Below are 17,749 nucleotides of genomic sequence, written 5' to 3'. Positions count from 1 at the left end.
TTGCTTCTTAAAGGATATCTCCTTGGTAATGAAGGTGTTTATCCTTGTGTTTTATTTCCACTTTAAGATATCAACATAGGGCTATGTTGACATCTTAAGGGGGGAAATATGTGCAACCTCCTTGTTGCCTTGGTATCACTACAACACCCATTTTTTAGTATGTTTTCTTTTTAAACAATGAGTTTTGTTTGGTTATCCTTGTCTTTGTTTCACTGCAACACCCATTTTGCAGTAGGATTTTCTTACAAACAATGAGTTTTATTTGGTTATCCTTGTCCTGGTGTCATAGTAGCAGCCATTTTTGTAGTAGGATTTCCTTACAAACAACGAGTTTTATTTGGCTATCCTTGTCTTGGTGTGACTATATCACCCATTTTGTAGTACTATTTCCTTTCAAACAACATGTTTTGTTTGGTTATGCTTGTCTTGGTTTCACTACTATAAGGAAGCTAAGTACCTTCACTAATCTTGAGAGGAGAGCAATGCAAATTTTTAACAGATCTTTACAATATTTGTAGAAACTTAACAAAAATAAACATAAATAGCATGCATGGGTAAGTGCACCAAGATGGTGAACAAAAAGGGGGGTATAAGTGGCCACTTTTTTTTCTTCTTCTGAAAAATAGGTAAACCTGAACTTCAAAGAGATATTTGAAGGTCATGCACTCAAAACTAGGAGTTTAGAAAAGAATAAGAATTATAGTACTCTGAATCTAGTTTCTAAACTACTAAAGTTTTTTAAAATTGGATAAGATTAAGGGGGTAAAACCTCTCGCGCACAAAAAACTATTCTTGATTTTTTCATAAAACATAACATAGATGTTTTTGTGCACTGCACAAAATATATAGTTAAATTTAGTATTTTGCAAAACCCTTTGGTAGGATGATAGGTAAGAGTGAGATCTAGAAGTTGTGAATTTTTTTGTAGTTTCTCGTTGAGTATTTTTTTTTATGATGTTTTGAAGTGACCGCATCCTAAAAATTTGGTATGTGTTCGTGCGCTGGGCATAACTTGCATCAAAATAATAAAAAATACAAACTTATTTTTTTAAAAGTGTATAGAATCTAGTGTAGAACAATAATATGTAATTTATTTTGAATTTGGTCAAGTATATCAAAAGTTATTAAAAAAATGGTAGACATATGTATGTGAGGACTATCAAGGCACTGGTAAAGAAAATTAAAGTGTACTATGCTAATGTTGTCCAAAAATAGAAAAAATTATATGGTTAGAAAAATCAGAAGATGTGTGAGATTATGGTGGTAATTTTAGAGATACCCACCTAATCATTTGCAAACCTAATGATGACAAAGTTGAAAAATCATGTTGGAGGATGAAAAACATGTAAAGGGACAAAAATGGGGGGAAAATGGGCTTGCAAGCCTTAGGGTCATTTTCCAACCCTCTTACCAAGCCAAAACCTGCTCGGGTTTTTAAAAACAAAAAGTACTATTCATAGTTCTACATAACCCGCATGGGTTTTGAAAAACAAAAAGTACTATTCATAGTTCTACATAACCCGTACGGGTTATGTAGAACTAACACCATTAATTTTTGTTTCACAAAACCAGTACGGCTTATGAAGACATAATAATGTATTCTTGTAAACTTAGCATTTAATACACATATGTGTTTATATATATATATATATATATATATATATATATATATATATATATATATATATATATATATTATAGACATCTAAAAATGGTCAATGCTTGCGGAGTCATACTTTAACATTTGCGCATTGCCTTATTTTAGGGTTCTTGCATCGCATTAACATTTCTTCTATGTTGCGCACTTGGTCTTTATCATTTGCAAGCAATGACTCCTTCTTCTACATTCCTCATTTTTCTCGCTTTCGAATTAGGTCTTGTTGATAACAATCTCCGGTCATGATTTTGGTCGATCTTATCCTGTTGCATCATGGTGCGTGCTCATTTATCATCATTTTGGACATCGTCAATCCTAATCAATGATAGAATTAGGGTTTTGTCCTTGTCAATCTTGTCATTTTGCAATCGATTCGTCATCGATCCTTGTCCTTGTCAAATATTGTCATTTTGCGATCAATTCATCATCGATCCTTGTCCTTGTTAATCTTGTCATTTTGCGATCAATTCGTCATCGATCCTTATCCTTGTCAAATATTGTCATTTTGCGATAAATTCGTCATCGATCCTTGTCCTTGCCAATTTTGTCATTTTGTGATCGATTCGTCATTGATCCTTGTCCTCTTTAATCATGTCAATTGGCACTTTTCGATTTGATCTCCTTGTCAATCTTGGTCAATTTGTCATTGATTTTTTGTCAACCAATTTTAATCATTTATCAACATTGGTCCTTTGTCAGTTAGAATCATGATCGAACGTACATTAATTTCTTGTTGTCTTGACCTAATTCCTTGTCCTCTTATTTCTAGGGTTTTATGATTTGTTCATTTAATCCTTTTCTTATTCTTTGCGGGTTAAATAAATCTATTTTTTTAGTCCTAGGTCTCTTTCATGAATTAATTAATGGATGAAAGCCTATTAATTAATTCACCTAATTTCTATTTCATCATTTCTAATTTTCCTAATTCCTAATTTCCACCTCATTTTCTAATCAATTCCTCTCTAGTCTCTCCCTATTTTTGTGCTTCGGTGGAAGCATGAATTTCTCATGCGTCATACCATTGGCATAGCAAGATGTCATAGGCTTTTAGTCCTCTAACCTTTGCATTGGCAATATGTCATAATTTATGACATAGAAGGTGTCATAACCTTCTTCCTTCAACTCAATTTTGCCATTTTTGAAATCAATTGCCTCTAATATCAATTTCATGCTAATCTTGTCCTCTCTCCAATTTGTCTATAAATTGGATGAGTTTCTTCAATCAAAGGAGATCAATCAACAATGCTTCAGGTATCCTCGCGCTATCAAAATCAATCTTGCTTCATGCTTTTGCACTTGTAGGAGAGATCCACACAAATCCGCTATTTGGAGGAGAAAGGAGAACAATGGAGGTCAATTGAAAGAGGCATTGGTGATGGATTTTCATTTATTTTGAGTGTCTTGCTTTCAATTATTCTATTGATTGTAATTAGGATTTATTTCATTGCAATTTGGCTTTGTGGTTAGCTAATATCCATTTGCTTTGATGTTAATCAAATTCTTGATCTACATATATATATATATATATATATATATATATATATATGTATGTATGTATGTATGTATATGTTTGTATACATGCATGTCTCTCTTCTTTTCCTCTCTCTCTCATCTTCCTTCCCCCATCACCATCTCTATCTATTATGAGCCCTAATTATTCTCCTTGACTTCTATCTCATATCTCTCCCCCTCACACTTCTCTCTTTGTCGATTCTCTCACCCTTTTCTCTTTCTCTCCCCATCCCTCTCCCTCTCCCCACTCTGCCTCCCCCTCTCTTGACCCTATTCTCTCTCTCTCTCTCTCTCTCTCTCTCTCTCTCTCTCTCTCTCTCTCTCTTTATCCTATTCTCCCCATCTCCTCCCTCCCTCTCCCTCTCTCCCAATCTCCTCTCTCTCTCCCCTCTCTCTCCCTCTCTTTCTATCTCCTATTCTCTTACCCCCTCCCCCTACTCTCTCTCTCTCTCTCTCTCTCTCTCTCTCCCTCCTTGTCCGGTAGAGGATAGAAAACTATCTGTGATGAAGAGATTGAGATTTTGTGATTAAATGACTTGATCAGTTATTTGTGTTGTCATTGATGGCAACTGATGTTAAATGATGTTAAATGATGTTTCTTGATGTTTGGTTTGTCATCTAAGTGATTTAGTCTACTGGAGACAAGGTTTACTGGCAAGATACAAAAGTCTATGAAATAGGAATTTAACCAGTATATGCAAAGATGTTTTACTTTGAAAGGATGATTTGTGATGATTGGTGATTTACAGTTTGGAATATAAGCTTTCATCATGGTAATGAGTATCTAACCGGAACCACATATGGTGATGACTATTGGAAGGCATATTTCTAATTTTTGATGAAGCTTTGCCATGGTTTAAGAAGGGTTTTAGAACCGGTGATGAAATCATCAAACCGATAATGATTTTTGGTATGGTGGTGATAGAAAAAAAGTTCACGTGTTGATGATAATGGAACACAAACTGCGTGAAATGTTTGAAATATGTTTTGGTGCTATGGAGAGTGAATTTCTTTTGAATGTGTAAAGTGCTTAACGGACTGAGCTAAGGGTTTGACTTTGTACCAGATTGACTTGCCATGATGAATTATGATCATTCAATGACTGATATTGATTTATAATTGATTGTAATGATCCATATGATGATTTGTAATAAGTTGTAAAGATCTGTGATGATCTATGATGTAATTTAGGGTTTAGTGGCTGACCTAGTGGAAAGAATTATTTATGTTGGCTTAGTTGATGTTTATTGTGTCGATGATCTTAGAGAAGAGTGAGATATGCCTGTGAGTTGTAGATAGTGAAGCATAACTTGATCTTATTTAACAAGCTAAGAAGTGCAAGTAACAAATCACTCTTTTAGTGTTGTTCTCTAACAATTACAATAGATTAAATCCCTTAACTGGGTAGGTCCTAACATGCCTTAATCTTGTAAATCCCCTAATAGGGTAGCTCTCCAAAAAAGTAGTAAATCCTCTCACGAGGTTGATCCTAACTAGTCATTAAGCTCCTAACCGAGCTGCACATCCAAATCTCTTATCTTGGTGACTCCTAATAGGGTCTTCTCCTAACAAGGCGTATTTTAATCTTCTAATAGGGCATACTTCAAAAGAGTATAAATATTTGTGGGTACTAACTCCCATTGTGGTTTTTGCCTATTTGGGTTTCAATGTTAAAAATATTGTGTTCATGTGTCGAATGATTTTCATGTGATATTATTGATTATCTTTAGTTTATTCATTATTTATGAATACACTAGTTATAATAGTTTATTAGAGATTTATAAGAGATTAACAATACTATTTTATGAATTGGCATATGCAGTAAATGAAGTTAGATTTAGGTTTAAAGTCTTAAATTGGTATCAATACTGATTCACCCCCCATCTCAGTAATAATTGGATCCTCATAGGATTAACTATTGGTATCAAAGCTTTGGTCCTTTGTGTACAGAAAGCCTAACCGCTTGAAGAAAAAATTATGAGGAAGTCAAGATGATGAAGAAAGAGGTCCCAAAGTTCAACAAGGATAACTACAAGATCTAGAAAGACGGAATGAAAATCTACATCAAAGGTCTTTGTGCACAATATTGGAAGCAAGTTGAAACAAAATATGTTGCTCCTAATACTACTCCCTTGACACCAGATAAACTCAAATAGCAGAAAGATAACATGCAAGCATTAGAAGCTATTGTTAGTACTTTATCTAATTCAGAATATATTAATGTTTTGAAAATTGTAGGTGAGGTTTGGGAAAAGTTAGATATAATCTATGGAGGAGATGAGCATGTGCAAAAAGCCAAAGAGGAAAGCTTGAGAGGAAAGTTTGATGATATGAGAATTCTTGAAGGAGAAAATATTGCACACTATGGTTAGAGAATCGAAGAAGTTGTTGGTGGCATAAAGAGTGCTGGAGGTAAAATGGATGATGATGCAATAGTAAGTAAAATGCTTAGAACTTGTCAACCTCAGTATACTATAAGAGTATTTGCAATCCAAGAAATTAGATCTATCTCAAAGGATAAGGTAACTGTTGATTCATTGATTGGTAAGCTTACAACTTTTGAGTTAAATAGTTTTTCCAATAGTGACAAAATATATTGAATCTTCCTTTAAAGCTTATATTACCGGTTCATCTGCTAGAAAAGGAAAAGATATATGTCAAAATCATGAGTGTGCGTGAAGTCATGGAAGTTATCAAGGAAATGAAGACAATGAAGATAAAGTGATGGAACTTGAGGAACTGTTAGCAAAGAGATTTCCAAGAGGCACCGGTAAGTATAAAGAGAAGCTACCTTTGAAGTGTTTTCTTGTAGTAAAATTGGTCATATTTATGCTAATTAACTTAATGTTGACAAGAAAGAGAAATTTATAAAATATAGAGGAAAGGGCAAAAAGAAATTTTATGTTGCAGTAGATGAAGGTGTGACCGATGAGGAGTCTGAAGATGAAGAAGACAATGAGGAAAGTGTGTTTGTAGTCATGAAGGAGGAACTGGAAGATGAAACAATACTGGTATCTCACATTGAGACTAGTGATGAATGGATTATAGATAGTCACTGCTCACACCACATGAATGGAGACAAAAGTAAGTTCATAACCCTTGATGAATTTGATGGTGGTGTTGTTAGATTTGGAAATAACTCTCCCTGCATGGTAAAAAGGAAAAGGTTCAATTTCTCTAAATGGGAAGAGTAATGTTGATGATGTGTTTTGGGTTGATGGTCTAAAGCATAATCTTATAAGTGTTGGTTAGTTCAATGATAAATGTTATTTCCTTGAGTTTAAAAGTGGAGTCTGTAGAATTCTTGGAGGTAATGGTGAATTGATTGCTATCGAGAGGGAAACTAGAGGTAACTTATTCCATTTGAATGGTAATATTAATAATTGTCTGGTTGCAAGAATGGAAGACAGTTGGTTGTGGCATAAGAGATGTTGTCATGTTAATTTTGATAATTTGGTTAAGATAAGCAAGTCAAATGTTGTAAGAGGATTACCCCAACTTGCTAAACTGGATAGTGTGATATGAAAAGATTGTCAAATTGGTAAGATGACCACTATTTCTTTCAAGAGCAAGAATTGTACTTCTGAGAATAGTTTAGATTTGGTACATACTAATCTTTGTGGCCCTATGAGAAAAAAGATGTTGGCATTGTGTTTTCATTGATGTGAACCGTTATAGGATGGAAACCGGTATGGGAGATTGATGAGCAGTGTTGTCATTGATGAGTACGAGAAATGGTGCCATTCATGTCATCCAACTTAGTAGGTAACCGGTAAGGCATAGAAGGTCATCTAGCATAATGGCCATTGGAGTCACTGATACACAAGTTAGTGTTTGACTTGTGTTGAAGATATTGACTGCAGACCAATAAGTGACATGTTGGCAATGCATTGTGGCCAACCAACAAGAGAGCAAGATGTTGGGTTGTTTATTGTGATAAAGAGGGGGAATGCTACCAAAATCACATCAACATCAGAGGAGAAGTAATAGTAGGCCACCGGTTTGCTATGTGGATGAGAAACAACAAGACTCCCACCAGTCACCATTTGAGGAAGATGACTAATAGTGAATGTGCCCAACTGGTTCACATGTGCCTGTTTGAAGATATGCTGCTCAAACAAGGAAGCCACATTGGTGCATCGCAAGATGCAGATAATAAGGATCCACTCCCACCGATAAGTGGAGCTTATCTCCTATTATGCATGGAATGTGTAGACATCTAAAAATGGTCAACTCTTGCGGAGTCATAATTTAACATTCGCGCATTGCCTTATTTTAGGGTTTTTGCATTGCACTAAAATTTGTTCTATATTGCGCACTTGGTCTTTATCATTTGCGAGCATCGAGTCCTTCTACATTCCTCATTTTTCTCACTTTCAAATTAGGTCTTGTCGATAGCAATCTTCAGTCATGATTTTGGTCGATCTTATGCTATCGCATCATGGTGCATGCTCATTTATCATCATTTTGGACATCATCAATCCTAATCGATGACAGAATTAGGGTTTTGTCCTCTTGTCAATCTTTCAATCATATTTTAGTAATCATTTGCGATTATCAACTTGTCAATCTTGTCATTTTGCAATTGATTGATCATCGATCCTTGTCCTCTTGTCAATCTCATCATTTTGCGATCGATTCATCATCAATCCTTGTCCCTGTCAATCTCGTCATTTTGCGATCGATTCGTCATCGATCCTTGTCCTTGTCAATCTCATCATTTTGCGATCGATTCATCATTGATCCTTGTCCTTGTCAATCTCATCATTTTTGCGATCGATTCATCATCGATCCTTGTCCTTGTCAATCTTGTCATTTTGTGATCGATTCGTCATCGATCCTTGTCCTTGTCAATCTTGTCATTTTACAATCGATTTGTCATCGATCCTTGTCCTTTTCAATCATGTCAATTTGGATCAATTAGTCATTGTTCCTCATCAATTGGTGCCTATCAATTTGATCTCCTTGTCAATCTTGGTCAACTTGTCATTGATTTTTGTCAACCAGTCTTAGTCATTTATCAACATTGGTCATTTGTCAATTAGAATCATGATCGAACCTACATTAATTTCTTATTGTCTTGACCTAATTCCTTGTCCTCTTATTTCTAGGGTTTTATGATTTGTTCATTTAATCCTTTTCTTCTTCTTTGTGGGTTAAATAAATCTATTTATTTAGTCCTAGGTCTCTTTCATGAATTAATTAATGGATGAAAACCTATTAATTAATTCACCTAATTTCTATTTCTCCTATTTTCTTCAATTTCTCTAATTTTTCCCCCTAATTTCATTCCCTCATTTTCTCCTATGTTTATGCTTCCATTTGTTGCAATCATGGAGGCTATTTTCTCTCTTCCCTTTTGTCATGGGAATGGCATTTTAATCTTTTCATAATTTGTCATAATTTTTGTCAATCAATCTTGCATGTCAATCTTGTCATAATTTGTGCATAATTTGTCATTCTTGATTTGAATTTCCTTTCGAATCTCTTCATGCTAATCTTGTCCTCTCTCTAATTTGTCTATAAATTGAATGATTTTCTTCAATAAATCGATCAATCAACCACACTTCTAGTATCCTTATGCTACAATTTTCATCTTGTCAATCTTGCTTGCTTTCATACTTGCATTTTGCACTTGTAGGTGAGATCCACAAACAAAGTAATTTCAAGGAGAAAGAAGGACAATGGAGGAACAATGAAGGAGATACATGCTTTGGTTTGCATTTTATTTTAGTATTTAATCTTCATGCCTTTATTGAATGTTTTTAGGATTTCTTATCATTGCAATCTAGTTTTTGTGGTTGAGCTAGTTTAATATTGCTTTAATGCATTCCATTTTCCTAGTTACATTTTCTGGTGAACCCGACGTGAACTAACCCCTTAGCCATGTTTTTGAGTGCTTTTCAGTTGATTTGTAGGTGAAAAACTCAAGAAACAGGGTGACTCAGAGCTTTTTGGACACTTCTGTGCCTGTGTTGAGGCATTCTATGCCTGTGTCAAGGCATTCTGCGCATGTGTTGATGAGATTTGTTCCTGTGTTGATGCATTCTGCACCTGTGTTGATACATTCTGCGCCTATGTTGAGACATTTTGCACTTGTGTAAGGCTAGAAACAAAGGTAAAAGCAGTGTTCTTACTTGCAAATTTGTTTATTTCATTCTGTTTCTTGCATTCTAGTTTTATTTGGTACTAATTCTCTGTGCAACACCTTGGCGTTACATGTGACAAAGACTAAAAATACAACTACTAATGAATCTTATGCAGGATGCGGTCAAAGACTTTCACTAAAACATCTTGCTTGCGATTTTTAAAGTAGTTGCACATTTCATTTCTTAAAGTTTAATCAACACCATGCATGCTTTGTTTGTTTTTAATTGATTGCATGTTTTAACCCTTAGAATTGGGTGTGCCTCTTGATCTGCTTGGCACTTCGCACAGGCATTTGTGAGAGGGAATGACCCAAAGTGGTGACGGGCTAAAGCCAAGCTCTTCCGAACCACTCTAAATAACTATGGATGCAATGAAAGTTATAGACAATGGGTGCTGGAATGGTATTGTGATGATTTATTTGTCGGATCAATACCCACCCGAATGGATGCCCTTACTAGAATCTCTTGTTTTTACATGCCAAAATCCTTCTATCTATTGACTCAGGCGTTGTTATATGTGCATGCCAAAGCCACCTCTCATGTACTCCTTAGTTAGAGATAGCAAGTTCTTGGGAAGTGATGCCCCTTGAACTTGAAGCTTGGTATGCCCGAGAAGTGAGAGCACTGTAAGGGGGAGGCAGTGCTACCAAGCATCTAGCTATCCAACTGAGTGTTGTATTTTATGGTTAGAGGATTCAATAGATATTTCCCTTGCTATCCATAGGATTTGTTGTGAATGTGCTTGATTGTCTTGAGTCAAAGTCAAACAAACATTTTTATCTTCCGTGCTTGTCAAAAGTTAAATCAAAAACAAACTTTCAAAAGTGCTCATAATCACCTTGGGTTTTCAAAATCAACAACCCTCAATTCAAAACAAAAGTCCAAGTTTGTCCAAGTATTCATCCAACATTTGAACATGGCTTGTCAAAACATTGAATATCTTTGTTTCAAAATTTATGTCACTTTAGGCTAGGTTTTTCATAGTCCAACTTAGGTCCTAGGACATATTGTCATCTCCCTTCATTTTAGTCCTTTTCATTGCAAGCATCCTCATTTTGTACTTAGGTTAAAACTCATTTCCCTAAGTTTGCATTTCATTGTCATATCTAAGCTAGATTTCCCTTTAGGTGACATTTGTGCATTATCCTTGTCATGCTAAAATTAGGTCTTGCCTAGGTTGCATTTTGCATATTCCAAGTCATTGGTCTTCGCATATCCTTATCATTGTATTGTCATCTTGTCTTGGCTTCATCTTGTCATATCATATCCTTAGATCATTTTCATGTCATATCCTAAGTCATTGTCATAATCATTGCCTTCTTGCATTTAGTCTCAAAAATTTGGTTTGTGAAACTTAAAAAAATCAAAACTTTGGATGATACTCTAAGTTGTTGTTAGGGAGTCTTGACCTTGTCTAAAATTTGTCCTTTCATTAATATCATTTTTGTCAATCCTAGCTTAGTATCCAAGCATATAGGTGAGACATTGTCAATTTGTCCTATTGTCATTTGGTCCTTTGTCCTTTAAGGTCTTGGCTTCATTTCAACTTCCCAAGGTTGTGTCTTTAGCTTTGCATTCTGAAAAGTTTGTCCAAATCTTGAAAAATAACAAAAAACATTAAGTTGCATTGCCATCCTTTTAGGTTGCATTTGTCAATCCCATTAGTTGCATTGCATAGTGACATGTTTGTTGAAATGAGGTCTCAACCTTCTTACGAAGCCATGTCATCACAATTGAGAAATCAATCATGTCAATCCAATCTCTACATGTCTCAGAACTTGGATCAAACTTATCATGATGATGTAAATGTCCAAATACAAAAACTAGAGGAGAAACTAGCTCAAGAAAAGGAGATTTTGGAACAAAAAGTGAAAAACATTGAGAAGAATAGATCACAAATGTCCAAAATGTTTAAAAAATTTCCACGTCGAAATCCAAATAGTGAGCCAATTGATGTAAGATCTCTTATTGAACAATCAAACATACTAGATCTCCTCTCACAAATAGAGATGATGAAACAATTTCAAGAAAAGAGACAACAACATTATGTGCCTTCACATCAGGAACAAGAAGGTGTTTACTATCAATTAGATTTTCAACCATCACAACCAATTGTTCAACAGTTCCAACATTTCCAATAGACACAACCAATGGTCCAACATATACAACCAACACAACCAATGGTCCAATTTCAACAATATGTCCAACCAACTGTTAATTATCGACAACAAACTCAGTATCAACAACTACAATCACAAATTCAAAAAAAAAACTTGTAACATGCACCAAGCCAAATTTTGAACATGTCAAACCAATTTGATCAACATCTAGTTCGAAATCAAAACATGACATCAGACCAGAACCAACTCCTTTCCAAACAAGTTCAAATTCCAGATACAACCATGTCAAAACCTCGAAAGAAAGATGGCCTTATTGCAAGGATCTTAAGGAAATTACCAAGTGAGTTCTTTGAGGAAGATCAAGATAATACACTTATGTCTAGCAATGCCTCATCCCCCCATAAACAAATTGACTCTCTAGTGGCATCTATCCCTACACATTTAGAAGTTTCACAAGAACCTTTCATATTGTCCTCATCAAATAATACACCCAAGGATGAAATTATCCAAGGGCTATCCATAATTGATTGCCAAGATAATCCAATTCATGATGCACATCCTTGTCATGTTTCAGAAATACTAGACCCAATGCAACCATGCACTTTATTGCCATTACTTGTTTTAGAGGACCCTATTTGAAGTCCCTCTTCCTCATGTTCAAGCATTAATTCCTTGCCAAAATCCATCACAAATGTTCAAAGTGCATTTCCTTCATGCCAAAACATTGATTCCTTGTCAGAATCCCCCATGCATATCCAAAGTCCAACCCCATGTCAAGAGGATAATTTAGAGCATGAAGAAACATGTCTTGAAATAGATGAAGATCAAGATCTTGAAACCTTATCATCCCATCCAATTGTTGACCAGGACCCCATGTTCCTAGACACCCATGATGATTCCCCTATTTCTGTCAATTCTATCCAAGAACACAATGTCCTTTCAAATCCGATTGACATTCCACTTCCTAAGAAAGATCAAGATATCCCTTCCATCCTTTATGATGATCCCATTAAAAGTCCAGAGCAAAGCAACTTTAAAGAGGATTCCAATGATCTTCCTCCTTGTCAAGATCAAATTATTCCTTTAAATCCTCCACAAGATCCTTTTGTTCCTCCATCTCCTTGTCTTAATGCTCCATATACACTCCAAGATCGCATTTCTTTTGATGATCCGATTATTTCTCCCATTCCATCTCTTGAAGAGCCTACCATTGAACCATGTCCACTACACAATCCTAGTCCCCCTCATGATCCTAATCCCCCTCATGATTCTAATGTGTCAGTGCAAGATGTTAATGAACCCTCGACATGCATAATGGGTTCTTCCACTTTGGTGCAATCCGATCCACTCCAAGATCTCATTATTTCTCTCATATCATATCCACCTCATAATGGACTCGTGTCTTCTTCCCAAAGAAAAGAGTATCCTACAAGTCAAGATATTCATAAAGGCAAAGGAGTAGATCTCCATAAGCAAGAATCCCTTCACGTTAAAGAAAATATTAAGGGTCATGGCCTCAGTGAAATTCCTCAAGATGTGGGTACCCCTACTAAATCCAACATCCCTTCAAAATCAAAACATATCCCTTCCCCATCATACTTTCCATCCATCTTAGGTCCTTATATCCCTTTCTCCTCTATGCAAAGTCAGAAAAGGCACACATCCTTGAGTAAATTTCATCAATCCAAAAGAAGTCCATTTCATTCATATCCATCCATGCATTCCTTCCCCCCTCCAAGCAATTTGGGTGCCAAGTATAAATGTCATAAGTCTAAAAATCCACATGTATTCAAGGATCAACATGTCCAATATAATCAACATGTCAAAACAAAGAAAAATTTGATCTATAACGAAAAGGGAAAATACAAAAGGTCACAAAGGCCCATTGCTCAAAAACAAAAGTTAAAATCTATATGGGTTCCTAAATCCCTTGTGTTGGCAATGTACTCCAAGGAACCACAAAAGCATGAAAAATCAAAAACCATGTGGATCCCTAAGAAGCTTCTTGAAGCACAAAAAGAAAAATCCAACTTGGCATCCAAAATTGATATTCCTCTATCCAACCCTCTCAAATTTGTTCCTCCATCACCTTCCTCATCCATTTTGGGCCCTTATGTCCCAAAATCCCAAGCTATTCCTCCATCCAAATCTCACAATCTGAGATCTATTTTTCCTCCATCAGTCCATCACCCCTCAAGGTGTGTGCCAATGTTGATCTTACCTTCATTTCCATCCACTGAAGTCGAATTCTTCCAATAACCTATCTATTATCCAAGGCATATTTTCCATCCTTCGATCCCTTTGATCCAATCCTTTACATAAATCCTTGCCTTAATCTCATCTCTTTTTCCATGTCCTTATCCTACCAACGTCTTTGAGTATAATTTTAAAGGTCATGGTCCATTTATTTCAAGGCTACTATCCAAAAAAAAAAAAAAGACGCTTGAGTCCTTCTTCCATCCCCTGTCATGTGTCCATCTTCTATTGAAAATGTCAAAATCCAAAAAAAAAAATTGAGAAAAGAAAAGAAAAAGAAAAAAAAAAAGTAAAGCAAAAATAATTCATCCACTGGTGAAAACTTGGCAAACAGGCGCCTTGGGCAAGTATCGTGATGAAAACCTGGCATCATGTGTAATCTATGAACTTCTTGCATATTGTACTTGGGGATAGGTTTTATCCTATCATATCATTTTGTCCTATTACCCTTCATTATCCTGTCATATCCTATTACCCTTCATTATCCTGTCATATCCTATTACACTTCATTATCCTATCATGTCCTATTACCCTTCATATCCTATTTTCCCTCATGCACATATCCCCTTTTCCACATTTGATCTTGACAAGGCTGAGGATCTTCATGAGCATCATGCATCTTGTTTGCAGCTTTTAGTCTATCATAGCTTTTGGTCTTTATCCATTTGCTTATTATAACCTTTCATCCATATTCCCTAGCTTATTGCAACTTTCTGCCACTATCCCTTAGCCTACCCCAACCTTTAGTCCATGTCCCTTATCCATTGTTGGTCTTGCTTATCCTATCCATATCTTATCACTGTCCATACACTCTTTTTCATTCCTTGATCTTGATCTGACATAAGGATGCAAAATTTAAACATGGTTTCAAAAACCTCTTGACATGTCCCTCATGCCATGTCATTGCTTTACATTGTCATATCTAGTCTCTTGTCCCATCACACAATAGCCCTTGAAAATTGCATCCGTATTGTCTCCACGATAAAAGGCCTTTGTCTTCCCTCTATCCACCATCATTTCAAAAAGCCTATTTATTCACTTGTCATATTCCTTGCCTTGCTAGACACTGGGGGCAAAATCATAAAAATCATATAATGTCCTGAAATAATCCAAAAAAAAAAATCATATAATGTCCTGAAATAATCCAAAAAAAAAATCATAAAATGTCCTAAAATAATCAAAAAAATTGAAAAAATCCTGAAAACATTCAAAAACATAAAAAAAATCATGTGTTCATTTTTAGCTAAAATGTCCTAAAAAAATCCCTAAAAATCATATAATGTCCTGAAAAAATCCCTAAAAATCATATAATGTCCTGAAAAAATCTCTAAAAATCATATAATGTCTTGAAAAAATCTCTAAAAATCAAATAATGTCCTGAAAAAATCCCTAAAAAGTCAAATAAAGTCCTGAAAAATGAACAATTTTTTTTTAAAAAACTCAAAACCCTAAAAATTTCAAAACATCAAAATCCAAAAACAATTCCTTTGGCATTTTGCATTTTGTCAATAAATGGTCCCCTTTGTGCATAGACAGATCGCTGAGCATACATCCAATGACAATCAATCAAACATTGTGCTTTAATGAAATCACGCATTAACAGATGAACTTTTCAATCAAACCAGACATTCAAATTGATCAAAATTGTCATGTCAATCAATCAACATCGATATCATTTGTCCTTGCCACTATTATCATGGGTCTTATACAGGGTGTGGTATACTCGAAACCAGACCGTGTCCTATCTTAGACGGGGTACCACATTCCCTGAAACCAGATAGCATGATCATTCTTGTTTTCCACTTTTGACAATGACAATCAGATTGCTTGTTTGACTTGGTTGAATTTGTGCATCTTATCTTTTTACTAATTTATCTTTGGCTTCGATCATGTTCCTATGTTGCTCGAGGATGTCACTAAGTGATTTAGAGTGACTGGGATGGTTCATGGTCCCTTTCCTTTTTTTGTTGTCTTTGTTGTTTGTAGAATGTTTGTCACAAACTGGGGCAACTATATCATTGGGTGTCTGTGATAAGTACGTTCACTTTGTGAATGTCGCACATACCTCGACCCTTGATGTATGCACCCTAGGATTTTTCACTCATTCTTTGTGTGCGATGTGTTTGTCTTTTGCAAAAGAGGTTGCGTTCCAGCTCTGGCCTGCAATGCCATGATGCTCTGCATCTGCTTTGGTATATTAAATAAAGGTTCTCACCTACTTATGTGCATTTGTGAAAGCATGTTTTCCTTCATCTCTTACTATCCTCTGTCTAATTTCTTCTTACTAACATTTCTTCTGTCAGTCTGGTCGCGGTCTTTTGCACCTTCCACTACTTGTCCTTTGTGCATCTAACCTTCGATTTTTGATCCGTTCGAACCTATCGTCCTCTGTCATTCTTATCGATCACTTGGCCTCTTTTCTAGATTTTTCCGGCCAATTCCTCAAGGGGGCATGCATATGTCATTGTTATTGTTTGGGGCATTTTCATTACTGTTCTTTGAAACAATGCTTAAAATCGCAGTGTTTCAAAGAGGGACAAAATGTAGACATCTAAAAATGGTCAACGCTTGCGGAGTCATACTTTAACATTCACGCATTGCCTTATTTTAGAGTTTTTGTGTTGCATTAACATTTCTTCTATGTTGCGCACTTGGTCTTTATCATTTTAGAGCATCGAGTCCTTCTTCTACATTCCTCATTTTTCTCGCTTTCGAATTAGGTCTTGTCGATAGCAATCTTCACTCATGATTTTGGTCGATCTTATCCTGTCGCATCATGGTGCGTGCTAATTTATCATCATTTTGGACATCATCAATCCTAATCGATGACAGAATTAGGGTTTTGTCCTCTTGTCAATCTTTCAATCATCTTTTAGTAATCATTTGAGATTATCAACTTGTCAATCTTGTCATTTTGTGATCGATTTGTCATCGATCCTTGTCCTCTTGTCAATCTCATCATTTTGCGATCGATTCGTCATCGATCCTTGTCCTTGTCAATCTCATCATTTTGTGATCGATTCATCATCGATCCTTGTCCTTGTCAATCTCATCATTTTGTGATCAATTCGTCATCGATCCTTGTCCTTGTCAATCTCATCATTTTTTGCAATCGATTCATCATCGATCCTTGTCCTTGTCAATCTCATCATTTTGCGATCGATTTGTCATCGATCCTTGTCCTTGTCAATCTTGTCATTTTGCGATTGATTTGTCATCGATCTTGTTGTCTTCAAAATCTGATTCCCTTTAACATCCTCAAAATAATATGTTTTAAAGCTTGGTGCAGAAGAGATATCAAAGATAAGGAAATTCTCAAGACAACATATGACAAGGTTTAGACCTTCTACACTTCGGGCTTACTCAGAGCCCAAGTGGGTATACCTTTGTGAATTAAATTCATGCTTTCGAACATAAACCCACAGTAAACCAGTCCTGAAAACCAGTGGGTCTATTCACCTTGAAAACAACTGAAAACAAAGAATGGAAATTGTACTTATGTTCAACATTTTTGATCAACAAAAGTATGCAATAAACAACTTCAATTTAATACCAGTGCCTTATCCAAGGTCACAGAGTCATCTAAACTCAAATAAGACTCCTCAAACAAAACATCTTTATGCTTCCCATTGACTTGGTTTCTATCAATCCTTGTATATGCCTGACACCTACAAGAACTCAAGAGTTATAAACCAAGCTATGGTCATCAGAATTCAAAGTTCATTCCAGAGAGTTTACTGGTATGAGTGATCCCTGCCTCTTTAATTTCCCTCCTAAAGAGAAAAGCTAACAAACACTTATACTAAAATTGCTTTGCAATTCCATTCAATTAGAACAACCCTGGATTATTCAGAATGAAAATAGTAAACAAATTTGCGAACAAACTTGAAGACAACACAGAGCTTTACTCAAAACCGATGGTCTGTATATTGATATTTAGTTCAAAAAAGTATTACAAGAAATTTTGATTCTCCATTAAACTTAGAAAAGCTTAGATAAATTTCTGCAGCGTTTTCTTACAATTTTTTTGCGATCCCTTTTCCCTTAGTCCTGGT

This window comes from Cryptomeria japonica, chromosome 8 (assembly GCF_030272615.1).
Source record: "Cryptomeria japonica chromosome 8, Sugi_1.0, whole genome shotgun sequence".
Lineage (NCBI taxonomy): Eukaryota > Viridiplantae > Streptophyta > Pinopsida > Cupressales > Cupressaceae > Cryptomeria > Cryptomeria japonica.
The sequence above is the reverse complement of the archived record's forward strand: the minus strand, read 5'-3'. Positions refer to the sequence as shown.